General features: G+C 36.7%; 1 long non-coding RNA gene across 1 annotated transcript; it reads left to right on the top strand.

Moving 5' to 3' along the window:
* Positions 1-10,689: 10,689 nt before the first annotated feature.
* LOC110800388 (uncharacterized) lies at positions 10,690-13,511 on the top strand. The gene is made up of 4 exons (XR_008919667.1): positions 10,690-10,752; positions 10,893-10,983; positions 11,298-11,374; positions 13,243-13,511. It is a non-coding gene; the product is annotated as an uncharacterized lncRNA (long non-coding RNA).
* The last annotated feature ends 250 nt before the right edge of the window (positions 13,512-13,761 follow it).

The raw sequence follows: 13,761 nt of genomic DNA, 5'->3' as shown, positions 1-13,761 counted from the left end.
TTCAAGTTCAAGTTCAATATTTCAAGTTCAACATTTCAAGTTTCAAACTTTTCAAGTTCAAGTTTTATATGCAAAATCTAGGATACTTTGGGTGAATAATCCATCCTAAGTTGAGATTTTTTAGCTTTGACTCCGTGTCGGACACACTTACTATTAAGTAGTCGTTTGGCGTTCGGACCTCATGTGCTTAAATTCTATTTCAATATTGCCATTTCAATTCCGCAATTTCAATTATGCACCTTTCAATTATGCACCTTTCAATTCCGCACCTTTCAATTCCGCAATTTCAATTCCGTACCTTTTAATTACGCAATTTAAATTCTGCATTTCAATTCCACACTTTCAATTCCGCAACTTCACTTGCCTAGTCCTTCTAGGCAATGTGGACCTACTCCCTAGTCCATTTCTAGGGAGTCTTGTACTTACTAATTCCGCATTTATTTTCAATTGTGATCTTGCTTTATTTTTTTATCACTTTCATCACCTCACATGCTAAATTCAATAAAATACAAGGTTACGCCACGCCTAACAAAGATAATTTCTTGGACAAACCGATCTTAGGTTCCCTTAAATTAACTTCAAAGCAAAGTGACCACCATACAAAGTAGAAATTCTATTTGTCCTAAATTCAAACCCACATAGTCTAAACTAGGGTATTTTCGAAAGTGTTTTGCACGCACTTGAATTATTTCTAAAGCTCGCGGAATAAGCATCTTGTTCCCTTGCCCGGATCTCACCCATCCGTTTCGAGGATTCAAGCCTTATCCTAATAGAGTCATTTTCGGTCTTTCCAAACGAGACCTTAAACAATGTTTGGTGGCGACTCCTACAAAGTACAAAAATACAAAGGTTTCTAAAAAACCGCCCCCGTAGGATTGGTAATCAAAAACTAGCCCTACAGTACCTTACACAAATCCTGACACCATGATCTCGTCAACACATCCCGACATTGCCAAGTACCCTCTAATCTTATCTCTTGTCAAATTTTGATTTATCCCAAGTAATCCTGTACTGACTTAAGCATCGGAGTGTCGTTGGCTAACCCAAAGGTCAATCTGCATGCTTTGTTCTGTTGATAGTACGATATTTTCTTGGTAGATAAGGAATTTGGTGCAGGTTAACAAGACGAGTGCAGTACTCAAAGCAGGGATGACAAAAGGAACACATATTGGCAAACACAGAGCGCCTGGAATATTTTCTTTCCACTTTGTTTCGACGTCTTACAAATTACAAAGTTACACTTACAATTTACATTTACGATTTACATCTTACAAATTGGGCCATACAAAATGCATGGGAAACGTTGGCCAATACAAAATGCCTGGGAAACGTTGGCCAATACAAAATGCCTGGGAAACAATTTACAATTACAATTACAGTTACATGTTACATATTACATTTACACCTTACATTTCATTTTCATAAAGTACATCCGTTTACATTCACATACAAGTACAAAACGACGCAACTGCAGGGTTAAAGTCGTCGCAACAGCAGGGTCAAGAGGCCACAACCTGCAAACCCAATAACCAAAAACTCTCAAAACCCACATATGCCATACACAATCAATACTTGAAATCCACAAAATCTTTCAACAAACCTGTTCCCTAAAAACAAGCCAAAACCATACTGCCGCCCTCAAGGCGAAGTACAACCACAATGTTTTCTGACCACCTACGGGTTATCCAAAACCAAATCAAAGTATTCTTAACAGTACCTACAAAAACTTATATTTAAAATTTTATCAGGGGGGGACTACTCCAGCGGATCTTCCGGGCCTGCATTCTCCCTTTGCTGGACATTGCCTGGTGCCAACTCGACTTTGGCGTTGGGACTAGTTGCAGTTGCGCCTTCCTCAACGTCTTCCTCGTCACTCTCGGCACCAGGGGGACATACTCCTCGGGGAATGCAGTGTTGAACTGGGCAATGTCTTCATTTGGAGCCCAAACCTTCCTTCTTGCCATCCAAAAAAATCCTTCATCAAACTCAGGTTGAACATCAAAGTCGAAATTCTCTGTTTGTTCACCATCACCTGGTACCGTCTCGGTGTTGGTGTTGGGACTTATGGCTGTTGCGCCTACCTTGACATCATCATCGTCATCCTTGGCACTAGGAGGGACATACTCATCAGGGAATGCTCGACGAAAGTCGTTGATATCGACTTGAGGGGTCCAACCATTATGCTTCCCATCCAAGAATCCCTTCATTAAGTCGGACCTGGTCTTCCACATATAATAACCGGCACACTCCCAATTTTTCTTCTTGACCTTGTCCGGTGACGCATTCAACTAGGCATTTTCAGCAGATAACACCTCCATGTCGTCAGTCAGAGTTACAACATCAACCGACGACTTCAGCTCGTCAACCTCTAACGGGACAACCTACCCGCCCCTATAAAAACGTCAACTATGGATGAATCAGTCTCGTCACCCCATATCTTTTACTTATTTATTTTAAATTACATACTAAAGCTAATCGTGTATCTGTTAATATTGTCATTTTCCCAGGATCGGTTGACATTCTTATTGTGATCATTACATCTTACCAGTTGGTAAGGAGTCGGGAAGTTATTTTCCTTCCTTTTTGAAGATTAAACCCATTCTCTCTTTGAGCTTCTCAGAAGAATTCAAAAATGGGTATGTGGACAATTGTTTGGGCGGAAAAATATCCTCCTCGTGACGTGGCAAGGTGGACCATTCAAAGGGTCATGTGATAGCCATCAAGACAGTAATAAAGGCTATGTGCATTGATCAAGGGAAACATCTAAAGTAAAGGAACGATTACAAACATTGAAAGCAATGATGAAATCAAGGGACGATTACAAGCATTGAATGATGTGGGAGTTACACTCAATTAATCCTTGATTTAATGCTCGATTTATGTTATAGACAAGGATTCATGTATAAATAGGAATTGTAGGCTCATTTTATGTATCAAATTCACACTTCACAATAATATACCACCCCTCTCCCCTTTCCGTAATAGTTTTCCATCTTTGTTCCCACCATTTTTATATTATCTTACTCATTCGGATTGTTAGTACCCCTCCCTCCGACAAATTCAACCCTAGGTAGAATTTGTCCAAAACAGTCACCCTCTTCTCTTTACTAGAACTGGTGCCGCTGGACTTAGGTGTCGGCACAGCCTTGCCCTTACCCTTCTTGCCCTTTCCCTTGCCTGATTTCTTGAAGCCTTTTCCCTTATGCACCATAAGCATGTCATGCTTATTCTCTTTCTTGAGCGTCTTTTCAGTGGTTTTCAGCATACCGTGAAGCTCAGTGAGATTTTTCTCCATGCTGTCCATGTTGTAATTCAACTTGAATTGATCATATCCACTATGAAGCCAATGAAGAATGATGTCAATATCCATTTAATTTGAGACGTCAGAATCTAGAGCTCTCATGTTCTGAAAGAGTCCAATCAGTTTAAGAACATGTGGGCTCAATGGTTCTCCTTTCTTGAGCTTAGTCTCAAGGATCAACCTCTGAGTCTCGAATCTTTCGATTCTGGCTTGGTCCTGAAACATGTTCTTCAACTCTGAGATGATTTGGTTGTAGGGGAATACAGTTAAACATACATAACATGTGCGGAACAATCCCCAAAGCTAGGAAACATTTATAAAGCACAGATTAAGCAAACTTACATTTGAAGCGTGTTTTCACAAGTAATCTGTCAACGAACACGAACAAAGAACTCCACTTGTCGTTCCTCTACTTGGTTCACCGACACATTTAGACCCGCCTTGATTATTGTAGCTTAGACAAAGTACAGTTTTCAAAGAGAGAAACTGAAGAACGTAATGTTTAGAATTAGGTTTAGGGTTATTGGAAAACTAATGTGTGTAGTGTTTTTTGGAAAAATATAATTAACCTAATTATATTAATGATGTAACCGGCCAAGACCAAGGGGCCTTGACATGCCACACCACACAACCACGCAGACACTCCCGCGCGGAGCCCACACTGCAGGCTGAAGCCCACAGCGCGCATCCAAGCAGCATGGTCCATGGGCCTTGCTGGCTCACAGCTGTGCTGCTGTGCGTTAGCGCGCACGCTGCCACGCCCTACGGACTGGCTTGCTCGCTGGCTCGTTGGGCCTTGCGCGCTTGCGCGCTCGGCTCGACGGTCCGGCAGCTCCGATGCTCTTCGTATTCGCGACTAATACCTTACGGCTATTATTTATCGTATCGTATCCGACAAATCACCGTTGCACGATACCATTATTCGTTTCGCCCAGCTTACGAATATTCACGATACGATATGCGATTCCGACGCAAGGTCGTATCGTATAATACGTTTTCCAAAACTAATTCCCGAAAAGCTATTAAATGAATTTTCGATTCATTTAATCCGGTGATCTGTTACATGCCATTGGTGTGACCTTGTAGATTCAGTCAAGAGTAAGTTGTGAGCTTAATATCCATTAGAACTCACTGATCGGAAGCATTGCTCCAGCTAGCTGTTCCGATCACTTGATCTCACTGAATTAATTGTTCGCAATTAATCTGAAACTTGGTATTAGACTTAATGCACCTTGGTGAAGGATATATTTCCTTCAGTCTCCCACTTGTCATTCAGATAAGTGTGCATTCACATTCCTTTGTCACCTAGTGTTACTTACTGAACATAAGGTAAGATCCAAGCCATCCTTATTAGGTCCAGAAGTGTTTCTCAGATTACAGAGCTCAACTGTTAAACTTTTACAGAAGGTTAAGCGTTAACCATTCTGAGCACGACTATGCATTTTACAGTATCTAACTCTTCAAGAGGCCTTGTTACACAACAACACCATCTCCTATCAAAGATAGGAGGACAATCCATTCTTGCAATCTATGAACAGTCACTTTGATTCATAGTACGCCCAATAACTACTTTTATAGCCTCCTTTTACGTTGCGACATTTAGCTAGTATCAAAGCGAACTAATTCTCAAACGAGCAGACATAATCACTCATGTTCTGAGGAACGGTTCTAATCACCATTAATGAGAACTACTTATGACATGACTTTAATCTCTTAAAGTGTTCTCATGGTCAATCCGATACAAGATCCAATAAGTATCTATGGAAAAGATTCTGACATCCAGTCAATCTAGTTCAAGAAACCGAACTACAAATCTACTTGCAATCTAATCTTCATTAGTCATTGGTCGTCCACCTTTCAATGACCTGGATTAGGGATCCTTTTGTGATTTCAATATTCAAGTTCACTTATGGGTGTTTCTTTGTCGAAGAATCCATCTTGACATCCCACTTGAATGGTTTGAGTCACTTGGACTTCATCATTTAATACTAAACCAAGATTAAATGATCTATGAAATACGATTTCATAAATGATAAATGTTTAAACCAAATGCTTACCAATTTGTTGGCCTCAAACCCAAAATCAAGTATTTAATGTTTTACAGATTAGGCCTTTCACCCAATACTTAAAACATTCATGGAACTCAAACTTGACTCCATTTCTGCATATGAATGTTGTGTCTCATTCAATGCAGAGGTTTAGTTTATCGTACTTTGCTATTCTTAGCATCCTTTCCATCGAAAGCCTTTCGATGTAAGATGAAAAGATCGTTGAATATGTTTATAGAATGACCTAGTTTTTCCTTGCTTTTAGGATGATAATCATATTTAAACTAAAAAATCATCCAGATAGCAGACTTGTGATCAAACTGAGTTCATTGAAGAACTCCCACTAAAAACGATTCCCTTTCATTGCTTCTTAGGAAATAATGAATTCATTTTAATTATGTAGAATTTCAAATGATGCCATCCTTTTGGAATACTCCAACTAGTTCACAGAGATGTGGAGATACATCTTTCAACTGAGAACTTGGAAACTAATCATTGATTCAGTTTCCCATGCATCACATATGGTTTAGAACCTATGTTACCACCTTTTAACCACGACGCCAAATTGCCCGTGTATTTTTGTGGTTTGCCTAACAACAAGATTCAACTTTTGCTTAGGCAAATGCATGTAGCATAAAAACTTTAGTTCATCTTCATTTCCTCTTATCAAGTGCTCATCCTACATATCCAAATGTGTTGGATGTTCTTGATATTGTTCTAATGATCTTTGATCTAGATCAATAGAGATTGGTATAAACTCGTCACGATCTATTATTCACGAGTTATCTTGGCGATCTATATATCACATCATACATGATATGATTGATTGTAAAGCAAAAACCATTCGCATTTTAAAATCTATCCATGTAACTTTTAGCTTTATTCTGTTTCAAGAGATACTGAATCTTGCTAAAATCTTGGCATTGCCATGTGATATACGATGAATGCACCTCTTCAAGGTCCTTCATGTTTAACTTTAGTGATAACAATCTAGCTTTATACTTAAAGAATTCATTACTTAGACTTACTCATATGGGTTGAGAGTCTCTTTTGAGTCACTCCATTGTGTTTGATTTAGTAATTACTTTTACAGAATCCAAACAATGCTTTAGATCCTATCCAATAGATCTTTAACACAGTATGTTATAAGTTTCACCATGGTTCTAATATTGACAAATACTTTCAAATATAACCATTTAGAATTTGATTGTCATTTTCAATAGAGAGATATGTATCTCATATGTAGAACCAATAAACATGACTTAGTTCCCACTAAACTCCTCATCTACAAGATGATCCATATTTTCATAGAGCTATGATTGCTCAATAGCCCTTTTGAAAAATATGTTCCAATTCCCACTTGCATGCTTTAATCTACGAATAGACTTATTAAGCTTGCTCTCTTATCTAGCATCCAAAACTTTTACATTGCGTGATGTACACAATTCCTTTCTACAAGTTCAATTGAGGAAGGTGTTTCGTTTTCCAATTGCCATATTGCCATATGCAATTATTGCTAGATTTATCCAAAATAGTTCAAGCATTCCGACATGGTGAAAAAGATTTCAACCAATGGGAGTTAACCCTTTATGCAAATCAACCAAATCATAGATTTGATTCTTTAAGATGAAGATACTTTGGATAAAATGGCCTCAAACCATTTTGTACGGCCTCGAACCATGCTTATGTTTCTGATGGCCTCAAACCATACTTGGGAATCTTTAATTCATCGTAGCTAACCTGTAAGTCGTATGTTCTTAAAGCACTTTCAAAGTCTTCATAGTTTTCATTCCTCAAGATATCTATGTATCTATCTTGGTTGAATTCTATTCCTTATACGATTTACCTAGGTATTGAACATCAAACATTAGTGTCTATAAAGACATTACTCGAGTCCTTTTAGTATTAGGATTCTCTTGAAGCACTTCCAAAGTCTTCCTGAAGCTCTTCCAAAGGCTTCTAAGTACGGAGCTTTTCCAAAGACTCCTAAGTATCCTACATGTGTTTGTTGCTTGACTCGAAGTTCTTTTGAGGTCACTTCGAGGTCCTTTTTCTCCCACTTGCCTTTTATGGAAATATGATGGTTTCCTAAAAGACATTATCTAGAGCAACAACTATATGTTCTCAGATTTGTGGTAGAACCAATACCTTTTGTTTCTATGAGTCGCTCATAAATAAACATATATCTAATCTTGAGTTTGTTTGATGTAAACACTAACTCCCACTGGGTTTGACAACCGGCCCTAGATATATATATGTACTGAAAAGATGTACTGAACCGAAGTTCAATCCTTATGACATCTTATTCTTAGCCTTGACAACTTTTTTTAGTGTGATAGTCACTTGAGAGTATTATTTAAAAACTATATAGGAAAATAGTCGTGATTATCGTTAATCGAATAGATTCCGATTTCTCCATTTGGACATACCATATTCTTATGGATCTTCGATTGTCATATTGCCATATAAACAATCTAGATAATCTTTCTTGGCTCATGCAAACATCACCTTGACCCAGCCTAGATGTTCCAAAATTATTGCCAAGTTGATTTTATACCCTTTTGTGAATCGTATTGAAGCATTTCACATATTTCACGTTCAGTAAATATAGCCATATTTTCTCAAATTCTTGTGAAATAGGTAAGTCATAAATTCCATCTTTGGCCCATGAAATTTATTGTCTAGAAACTTCTAACAACAGTCCATTTCTATGTCATGTTCAACAAGCAAGACCCACGTGTCTTAAATTAACCAACTTTTAGAAATCCATGCCATAGAATCTTGGAATGTTGTTTTGTTGATATGGTCGTATGACATTGCCAAAGATATGTGGAACACAAATCAAAGTGTTTGATTTGAACCTTCTGGAGTTTAAGGGTGAAGAGATTCGTTTGTTTATTAATCAATCATATGACTCAACCCTTAAATGACCATTTCATTCAAATAAACATACAACGAATGTTTTTGTTTACTTTGAATGTGAGTCCTTCCATTTTCACTAGTAGAAAAAACCCCTGTCGCAGCCCCCTTGTCGCAGCGTACATGTATTAATACGCTTCAATAACTAGTAAGTCAACGCGGGTCAAACTCTTTAAAGGGTTATTGCAGCGTACAAATTAATTGCCCCCTTCAAAAGAGTTTTTTGCAGCGTACATAATAAAAGCCCCCTGCAATAGCCCTTTTATTTTGCAGCGTACATGGTAAAAGCCCCCTGCAATAGCCTATTGTAATCTTTTTCGCTGCAACTTAATTAATTCATACCATACATTTCTATCTCAAACTTGAAGACCCAAAAAAATTCATATCCCGCGGGCGCTCAGTACTCCCTTCTTCTTCCCTAATATTTCCCCGCGTCTTGCCCGTCGCCGGTGGTTCTCCCAGTCGCCGTCGACCCGTCGTCGTCGCCCGTAGTCGGTGGTACTCAAGCAAGGGTCTATTTCCTTGCCTCCTCACCGGTAGTTCCTGCTCGAAAAACCACCGTAGAAGTTATTCCTGCTCCGAAAGCCACAGGTGAAGTCATTCCCTGCTCGAAAAACTTAGCTACTTTGCTCGGCCGGTTTGCGAAATCTGTTCTCCGTCAATCCTCGCCGCGGCAAGTAACTTTCTTCCCTGTCCCTCTTGATTTGCGTTTTCAGAATTAGGGTTTGTTCAATTTTTTTTTTTTTTGTTTGTGTGTTGCAAGATTTTCAATTCGTTTATCTTTTATTGAGTTCTTATTGTCTGATTTTGCTGGTTTAGAAGAGCATAATGTTTGCATTTTTTTTATAAATTGACTGAGTTTTGATTATTTTCGTTTTCATTGTTGCTGGCTATGAAATGTGTTGATTTCTGTAGGGCTTGATTTTTTAATGGTTCAACCTAATTGAGTCAATAATTAGTATTGATTAGCTATTGCCTGGATTAGGGTAGTTGATTAGGTAGAAAATATTACGAGAGAGAATATCACATGGAGTTTCTTCGGAAACTGTTACCTTCCGCTTTTCGAATTAATTCCAGGTGCTTTCATTTGATCTATGTCAATATTTTCTTGAAGTTGTGTTTGTCTGGTTTAGGATTGAGTGGAGGTTTTACAGTTGGTTAATTATTTCATTCTACCAGAACTGTGAACTAGTCTACTTTAGTTTTGCATGTGCAATTTACTTAGTAAGATACCTTAATTTACAAAAGGTAGACGATACTTTGATTTTTCTTGTTTTGATAGTTATCTTGTACATATTATTTAGTCCTAGCTTATAGAAGGACAATGCACTCGAATTTCCACTTCCTTAGTAGTTAGTAGTATTGACAGGTCAGTTAAATAGTTTTTATTGTTTTATGTTGGGGCTGTGAATCAGTGTTGGTTACTTGGATGTATGAAGGAACTTTCAGGCTTGGTTAATTAGGCCTATTCCTAAATAGAAGAAGGATTTCTCAACACTATAACACTTGAGTCAGAGAGTATAACTTCCTTGCATCATGGTTACACAAATTCGAGCTAGTGCTAGCTCAGAATAAGCAAGAGCTCTAAACTAGTCTTCTTGGTGTTTGCAGAAAATGTGAGCAACCTTAAGTTGCAAACCATGACATCTGAACTTGTTATTTTCTTCAAATGTTTTGTTGTAAACAGGGGAATAGTAAAACAATGGAAATGTTACTAGATAGATGTTATGTACATTGACAACGTACCACAACTGGCAATTATTTTAGCAATTTATTGACTTGGTGTTCTAACTCTTGTTATTATTTTCTATGAGGACGTACTAAACGCATTGCAATTCTGTTATGCATTTATCCCTTTCTGCTTCGAAGCTAATTGATCTCGATGTCATGTCAAAGGTACAGTTTCCCACATTGGTTGGCAATAGTCTGATCTTGTGTCACTAATGAGATTTTGCAAAAACTGATAGCACAAGCTGCTCTCTTTGTAAGAACTTGTTACTTTGGTTCAATGCAGAGTGATCCGATGGCTGTAGTTTACATGAAGAAGCGAAATGGGACTCTTGAGGAAATTGGTCGTACAGAGGTTATCTTAAACGATTTGAACCCTGTCTGGATTGGGAAAATATCTGTTGCTTACCATTTTGAGACTGTTCAGTCACTGGTGTAAGCACCTTCTTTTACACTTTATACAAGCTTCTATGATCATTCACCACAAGGACCTCATACAAATTTAGTTTGATTCATATATTTTCTTCTTCTTTGTCACTATCAGATTTCATGTATTCGATGTTGATACCACACATCACAATGTATCAGTGAAGGTATATTTTCTTTACTTCTTGTTTCTTCCTTCTCTTGTTTTAATTAATGTTTTATGTGACAATCTACCTTTAAATTCTCATTTGATAAATAACTTTATTTGTTCAGACAATCAAGTTATCGGATCAGGATTTTCTTGGAGAAGCTAGCTGTGTGTTATCAGAGGTACTTTAGTTGGAAATGAGAAGTTGTATTTCTGGGTAGTTATCCTTACTTATTTCTCTTTTGTCCTTTCTTGTGGACTTTCGTTGCTTGTGTGGTCTCTGTATGATAGATTATTAACAAATGCAATACTCATTGAACAGCAAACTTCAAACATCAGTTTCAGCCTTAGAAAATATGCACAGAGACAAGACTGGCATCAGCTTTGTTAAGCAACACCATGGTCGTGAAAAGGTGCTTGTGCTCAACAATACTTGAATTTATTGCTGATTTTGAGTTCCTTTTGTAACTTTTAATGATCATATTTCTTGGTGATGATCACTACAGATTCTTAAGGGTCAGCTGTATGTAGATGCATTCCGTGAAAGGCAGCTGTACAGTTTTCTTGATTATATTTCTAGTGGTTTTGAGCTCAACTTCATGGTTACTGTTGATTTTACTGTTATGTAAAGTTTGCTAGCTGATGAAGATAGATGAAATACAAGATGAGTCATTGACAATATTCACACTAATCCTTTGTAATTGTGCTTTATTTTGATTTCGTGCAGCTTCAAATGGAAATCCTAGAAGTCCAGAATCTTTGCACTATATTGACCCCTCTGGCAGATTGAACGCATATCAGCAAGTAAGGCTTAAATGTTGTTATAGTTATGTGTGCTTTCTTATCTAGGCTGAGCATAGATATAGTTGAACTTATAGGCATTTAGAAAAGTATAACCTTTTTTAGTCATCGCCAGATCCATTGCTTCAAAGTGAAGTGTAAAATATGTGTGTCTTGTTTTTTATGTTCTTCCTTCTGTGCCTTGAAATAAGTTTGTCTCAAGTACTGTATAGTTTGGAATCCTTGAATATATATTGTTTTATCTCCTGCATATTATACTTCTATACAGAACCTAAGGACTCATTTTAACCTTATTACATGTTTGATATGCATAATTTTAACGATCTAAGACTCTTTCCAATCTATTTATGCACTTTAGGCTCATTGGGACGTTATAGGTCATATTTAGGCTAAAAGGAGGCATTTGCGCTCCCAACTATGAACTAAAGAACCTAAGGACTCATTTTAAACTTATTACATGATTAATATGCTTAGTTTTAAGTTTCTAAGACTTATTCTAATCTACTTATACACATTTAAGACTTGTTTGGTCGTTATAGGACATATTTAGGCTAAAATGACATTTTCGCTCCCAACTATGAACCAAAGAACCTAATGAATCATTTTAAAAATACTAAATGTTTTATATGCTTAGTTTTAACTTTCTAGTACTCATTCCAATCCATTTATGCATTGTGTCATTATAGGTCATATTTAGGCTAAAATGACATTTTCGCTCCCAACTTTAAACTTAAGAACCTAAGGACTCATTTTAAACTTTCTACATGATTCATATTATTAGTTTAAACTTTCTAAGACTCAATCCAATCTATTTATGCACATTTGAGACTTGTTTGGCCGTTATAGGTCATATTTAGGCTAAAATGACATTGTTGCTTACAACTTTGAACTAACGAACCTAAAAACTCATTTCAAACTTACTACATGATTCATATGATTAGTTTAACTTTTCAAGACTCAATGCAATCTATTTATGCACATTTGAGACTTGTTTGGCCGTTATAGGTCATATTTAGGCTAAAATGACATTGTTGCTTACAACTTTGAACTAACGAACTTAAGAACTTATTTCAAACTTATTACATGATTCATAGGATTAGTTTTAACTTTTCAAGACTCAGTCTAATCTATTTATGCACATTTGAGACTTTTTTGGTCGTTTTAGGTCATATTTAGGCTAAAATGAGACATTTTCGCTCCCAACTTTGAACTAACGAACCTAAGAACTCACTTCAAACTTTCTACATGATTCATATGATTATTTTAAACTTTCCATGACTCAATCCAATCTATTTATGCACATTTGAGACTTATTTGGCCATTATAGGTCATATCTAGGCTAAAATGACATTTTCGCTCCCAAATTTGAACTAACGAACCTAAGGACTCACTTCCGCTAATTACATGATTAATATGATTAGTTTTAAGTTTCTAAGACTCAATCCGATCGATTTATGCACATTTGAGACTTGTTTGGTGGTTATAGGTCATATTTAGGCTAAAATAAGGCATTTTTGCTCCCAACTTTGAACTAAAGAATCTAAAGACTCATTTTAAACCCTTTACATGATTAATATTCTTAGTTTTAAGTTTCCAAGACCCTTTCCAATCTATTTACGCACATTTAAGGCTCATTGGGTCGTTATAGGTCATATTTAGACTAAAATGACATTTTCGTTCCCAAATGTGAACTAAAGAACCTAATGACTTATTTCAAACTTATTACATGTTTAATATGCTTATTTTTAAAGTTTTCAAATACTCATTTCAATCTATTTATGCACATTTAAGGCTCATTGGGTCGTTATAGTTCATATTTAGACTAAAATGACATTTAATCTAATGCTCCCATCAAAATTTTGTTTTTGAAGGTCTATACTACAGGAATGCGCCTTATGCTAGTGAGGAAATTGATGTGGTTCGTGAGCAATGGGCTAAGTTTTTTACCAGAAAGTATTTATTATTGGCCTGAGCGCGTTTGATCGAGTTGGCTTAGATGTTATAGAACAATATTTTGTATTAAAATGTATGCGTACGTTGAAATTGGAACGTACATATATTTAAATGTATTAGTACGTGCACTTTGGTTTTGGAATATATACAAAACTACAGTTATTGTTTATATATTTGTTATACAGGTTGTGATATTCTATTATTGTTATGACAGGTTTCTATATTTGGTGCAAAGTCCCTAAACAAAATTAGAATTTTCCCGCCAAAAGTGCTTTGTTGCAGCGTACATATATATGTGTACGCTGCAACAAGGGTCTAAATTTTGGCAAATTTTCAGACTTGTTGCAGTGTACAAATAGATGTACGCAGCAACAAGTGGAGTTTTTTGCAGCGTACACTTCTTTGTACGCTGCAACAAGTCACTATTTTTGCCAAAA

This window comes from Spinacia oleracea, chromosome 4, assembly GCF_020520425.1.
Source record: "Spinacia oleracea cultivar Varoflay chromosome 4, BTI_SOV_V1, whole genome shotgun sequence".
Taxonomy (NCBI): Eukaryota; Viridiplantae; Streptophyta; class Magnoliopsida; order Caryophyllales; family Amaranthaceae; genus Spinacia; species Spinacia oleracea.
Note: the sequence above shows the minus strand (reverse complement) of the source record. Positions and strands in the feature narration are given on the sequence as shown.